The sequence below is a fragment of the Mustela nivalis genome (genome assembly GCF_964662115.1).
Source record: "Mustela nivalis genome assembly, chromosome: 1".
NCBI classification, from domain to species: Eukaryota; Metazoa; Chordata; class Mammalia; order Carnivora; family Mustelidae; genus Mustela; species Mustela nivalis.
Window position 1 is genome coordinate 93,609,691 of NC_139020.1, and position 6,000 is coordinate 93,615,690.

Here is a 6,000-nt window from a genome sequence, read left to right on the forward strand (position 1 = left end):
CTCGATCTGACAGACAGCCTCAGTTCCCTTCAGTGGAAGGTGTCAGGCCTCCCCCACTCCAGCTCCTGCCTCCTTTCCTCCTGCCCCTTGGCTGGGCCTTCTCAGAGAGAGAGAAAGAGATCCAAGCCACTTTCATTTTGCAGCAGTCTTGATATATTTAAAATGAAGGGGTGCTAGAATTTAGTTACAAAAATTGTGGGATATTTTAACTGTTAAAGCAATTAATGCTTTTAAACAAAACATAGGGTTTTGTCACTCTCAAGACAGTTTCTAGACCTATTATTAAAAGCGACATATAGGCAGAGTCCCAAGGGATGGTTGTACGTGTTGGCCAAAGGGAAGAGCAGGGATTAAAATCTGGCTTGCTCTCTGATTACCAAACCCTGCCTGCTGGTGCAATACTAGATCTGTGCTTTTCTGATTCACACAAACATCTCACTGCCTGTGATAGATGGTCTTGTAACAGACCCAGGTTTAAGTTAAATGATGAATCAGTCTACTGCTTTCAGTCCTGGGTGTCTCTATATCTGTAGGTATAACATCTTTCAGAGGAATGCCTAGAGGTGCACATTTGAGGACCCGCCTGATTATGAATTCTGGACAAATGAGTCTCCTGCCATAACACCCCAGTGCATAGAGAGCCTTTGTTGGGGGGTAGGGCTTATAAACAGGTGCTGCCAATGAGCTCCCACAGGCTGTGTGGGGGACATGGCTTGGTGAGTAGAAGGTCTGAGCTAGATCTCAGCCTGACCAAGTAATTTTATGCTCTAACTGTAATACCGTAATGGCACTCCTCACCCCCAATATGGTAGATGCTGTTCTGGACTCCGCATGAAGACAGACCTGCTCCAGTCTTAAGACCAATTTAGAGACCTGAATCAAGGCAAGAGATGTAAGGTCTCATGCTCATCTTGGGACGCCACCTCAAACTGTTCCTGCTTTTCCATCTGTGGCCTTGTAACTCGGTTCCTAGGTTCCTGCCTCTGTGTGAGTTCTAGCTGCTGGATGTCAGGTGAGCGCCGCCTGGGACTAAGTAATGATTGCCTTGATTTACCTTACCATTGCCAGACAGATTTAAGCTCTCTATGGCCATTGAGTGGCTCGGTGTCAGGGTGGTTTGAGGTCCGGTTTACGCAGTGCCCCAAAATGGGAAGTGCTTCCAAAAATCGTTACATGGTAACTGGATGGAGCTTGCAGTAACAGGTATGCTATCTCTGGAAAAATTTGCAAATATCTCAAAGCCTAATACATTTCTTTAGGAGGAGTCAAAGCACAAGCTTAGTTGTCACACCTTTTTCCCATTACCCTCTGGGGTTCTCTCAGAGGTGTAGGGTCTTCACAAGGGAATAACTGTTTCCAAAGTCTATCAAAGCATCCCTGGTTACAATCTGGGAAGCAAAACATGCCTAGAAAGGAGGATAGAATGTAAAATGCCCCAAATTACTGGGGTTTGATTACTTTGCCAAATTTGCATTCTTATACTATCTAATCACTCCCTTTTAAGGACTCATTATTTCCTATAGTTAAACTTACCAGGAAAACAAGGAATTTATTTTACATTTGACACATTTGTAGAGTCACAGGATCTGGGGCCTCTATTTATCACCGTTTGAGCAAACTTCTGCTTGCCCATACATGTTGAAAGTGTCATTTCACCTGAATACACAGAGCAGACTTGCTGAAGACTCTACCCTTTCACCTTGCCCGAGGCGAGAAGAAAGATCAAAGCTTCCTGTATTTTTAGGGATGACCCCTTCTTTGTTCTGAACACTTCTCACATCTCCTGTTTGTAGAAGCTTCTGCAAAGACCACGTTGTTTTTCTATTCCATAAATCTGCTTTGTCTAAGCAGGACTGTCATTGCCCATTTGGCCCCCTAGAAGAGAGAAGTTACCTATGTGGATAGATTCTTTACTTTACAATGGTTCCTTAAAATCATAGTATCTTAAACACGCATTTTAGAAGAAAGAATGATCTGAATTAGATTTTTTTTAAAGTTATTTGTGATCAATATGCTGTAACGATAAGACGGATAAAGAACAAGGAAAAACTCATCTGTTGTCAAGTCTGCCATTAACGAACCAAATGACTGAATGCCTTTCTTTCTGTATTTATCTGTTAGTTTCATTAGTTCTTTTTGCGTTGAAGTAGAATATAAAATAAACCATGATGCATTATTTCACTTAGTTCATTCACTTATTATTGATTAAGAGTATGTGGAGTGACCACCAGCAGACAAGGTGCAATGATTCGGGAAACAAAATCTCCTCGTTCACAGAGCAGAGATGAGATGGAGATACACACCACAAAGGCTACACGGATTCAATGCTTTCCAGGCTAAGGACTGAAAAGCAAATCATTTCACCTTCTTTGGTTTTAGTTTTCTCAGCTGTAAAACAGAGGAGCCAAAATTAATTGTACAGTCCCTTTAGCTCTAAAATTCTGGGACTAAAAGAAATACAGGCCAGTGTTAAAAGCAAATTTTAAAAGCACGATCTTTCACAGGCTTTGTTTGGCAAATATCATGAGGGAGATAAGCTCAAATCTGAATTATGACCGCTGATAGGGACATGGACACTATTACAGACATTGTGGACAACGGGAGGAAAAATATGGAGCTTGGCAGTAAGTGGGGAAAAATATCTAAGTGGCACAGACAGACTGGCCAGGAGGGAGCCAGAACTGGAAGCTGTAAAGCAGGATGGGCCTGAGGGCACTGCAGGTCTCAGATCAATCAATCAACAAGGATTTTATTTGACTCAGGTTACTCTATTTGTTAAGGGATACTTAAAGGGGCGCCTGAGATAACATGGCCAAGGATTATAAGCCATACTAAGTATAGAAGACGGCAAAAATATCCTAGCATCCAGCTCTATAAGACTAGCGGAGGAAGGGCATCTGTAAGTAAAGCGGGCTTAGAAAATATTTTAAGAATGCTCTGAGGTTCAGCTTCAAATAGGGTTCTGGCTAAAGATTGTGAAGAAACAGCAGTTACAGGCAGCCAGGGGACAGTAACCAAAACAGAGTTTCTCTCTTTAAGTGAAGACTTTGGACAACCACCATTTGGGAAGGGTGTTACCAACCTGTGGCAAGCAATTAGTCTGGCTGCCAACCAAGGAAAAAGCTTCATATGTCCTCAAGACACAAATGATACTTTGGTGTCGTAGAAAGATTTCCCGCCGGACTCCTTTCTCTCGGGGATAGAAAATTACACAATGCCCTGTAATGCTGTGTTCTCTTCCACAGTGAGAACTAGGTGAGGTCCACGGCATTGCACTTTTTGCTCTGCTTGCTAGGAAGCTGGAGCCAGAATTCAGAGTCAGTCTCAGGACTTACACGTCAGTATCTGACCTACTGGTTTAAAATTGGTAACTTCTCACCCGATCTTTCTTGCTTAATAATTTTGCAATATTTGTAGGTTTAATTAGAGGCCACCTCCTGCATTCATTTATTTCACAGATTGTTTATAAAAATACTTATTATGTGCCAGGCATGTCCAGTCATTTAGGAGGCAGGTGGTATGTGGCCTTGGCCTGGCAGGCAGGAGTCTCTGTCTCTGGTTTGTGCTGTGTTTAGATCTTCAGGCTTGGGTGTTTATATTTGGGATGCAGTTCAAGCATTTTCCAGATGAGCAAGGGTTCTGGGACATATAGCCACTTTTCCTAATAACTCACTCCATTTCATCTCAGTTAGGAGTGGATTTTCCCCCTGAGGGTCTTTGATCCTACAGCTGCAGACATTCTGGCACCAGGGAGCCTTAGAGGTCAAGGCTCCAGGACACACAGAGGTCAATGAAATCAGGGGACATCTTAGAAACCGCTGACAACCAATGAGGGTGAGCACTGTGGCTTCCAAGATGGATGGATGATGTCATTTGTGGTATAAATAAGTCTGTGCTTACTAAGCTCTGACTGGGAGCCAACAGGTGTGTCCCAGAACAGTGCTCTTTGGAAAAGAGGAAAAAAATAGTCAATAACCTTTGTGCTTACCTTAATCTAGGAAGTCTCCTTTTCCATGTCAGACTCCCCAAAATTGAGCATTGTGAAGTACAAAAGCAAGACTATGAACTTGAGTTTCAGTTTCCTCATCTGTAAAATAAAGGAGTTAGGCTCACCAGTCTTCTAGAACCTTCTAGCTCTAATCACCTGGCATTTTATGACCCAGTTCTCCTTTCAGCCCTTTGGCCTTGCCACTCCACACATATAGTAATCATTATCATCCTCTTCAAAACTAATAAAAAGCAATATTCAAGCAAGTCCAGTGGTAATACCTGTATAATGGCAACACTGAAGGACAAGCTTGAGACCGGCTGAAAGATTATTGAGTTATAGCAAAGACATACTAGATATGGTTGCTTTTCAGCATGGGTCATTTCCTTTGTAGCATATCCAAATCCACAGCAAACTGTTTACACAAAGTCTTAAAGTACACCTGTATTTGTACCCACATTCACATGTTAGCACAGCAATGTGTATATAATACATATGAGAATACAAATAACTTGTGAACCTAGGAAGTGGTTTACCAACACTTTTATTTCGTATCAGTGATTTATATATAAAACAACATCCGGGAGTATACGAGACACAAATAAAGGGAAGATATAATTTCTGTCCCAAGGAATTTATGATTCAACCGAAGTGCTTAAAAATGTAACCAGTATTGGGGTGCCTACGTAGCTCAGCGGGTTAAAGCCTCTGCCTTCGGTTCAGATCACGATCCCAGGGTCTTGGGATCGAGCCCCGCATCGGGCTTTCTGCTCAGCAGGCAGCCTGCTCCCCCCACCCTGCCTACCTTTCCCCCACTTGTGATCTCTGTCAAATAAATAAATAAAATCTAAAAAAAAAAAAATGTAACCAGCATTGTGTGCAAAACATTTTAATAGGTTCAGTGATATTTGAAATATGTACAAAAGAAAATGACACATTCATTTATAGTGAAATATCAATATTGAGTACTAGCCACTATGTTAAATTTGGACTAAAAATAGTAACAGAGATCTCTGCACTTTCTATCCTCATCAACTGATTAAAAGGATACCTATTCATTCACTCATTCATTCATTCTGCAAACAATTACTGAATGCTTACTATGGCAAGAGCACAGGGACAGGCCCTTTGGAGGACAGAGGTATGATCTCTTAATGATTCCTGTCTTCAAGGATCTTAAAATTTAGTGGCAGCGAGGAAACAGCTAACAATGCAGAATGGAAACAAAATATCAGTAAAGGGCTAGAGAGTACTTTCAGGAGGATGGACAGACTAATTATGCCCAGAGGTTAGGAAAGCCTCCTAGTGGAGATGGCCCTGGAGCAAGAAAGATGAAAAACACTTTAATGGCAGGGACAAAGGAGAAGGTCATCTCAGAAGAGACTTCAGTGAGAACAGAGGAATGGAGGCATGAAAATTAATGCATGTCCTGGGAATAGCAAGTAGCCGGGGATGGCTAGAGTGTGGTATCCAAATAGGGCGAGTCAAGGCCAGGAACTTCGGAGGGAGATAGCACAGGAAACACCTCCAATGCCACATTAAACCTACTGAAGACTATTCAGCTAACAACAGGGAGTCAGCAGAGGTCTGTGCAGCTCTAAACAAATAGGATGCTAGACTTGTCCTTGGTATTGAACATGGAACTTCCTGGAACTTCTGTCATGAACACTGCTCAAGGGTAATTAAGTGGGGTAGAAAAAAAAAATGGGTCTTCTACATTGGGAGATTTGGGAGCTACAAGGCAACAAGAGGAAGTCTTGTGTGGGATGTCTTGGTGCTCCTCACCTAGCCAACTCCAGCACATCCTTTAGATATCAAAGTGAACATTTCTTCCTCAGGAAAGCCTCCCTGCACCCTGACTGAGTCAGGTGTCTCTTCTGTGGAACCACAGAGTTCCCTGTACCTGGCCTTCCTAGAACTTCCCAGAGTTTGTAATCATGTCTTTGCCTGCATGTGATTAATGTGTGTGTCCCTCATTGGACTGTAAGCTCCACAAAGGTGGGGATCATGTG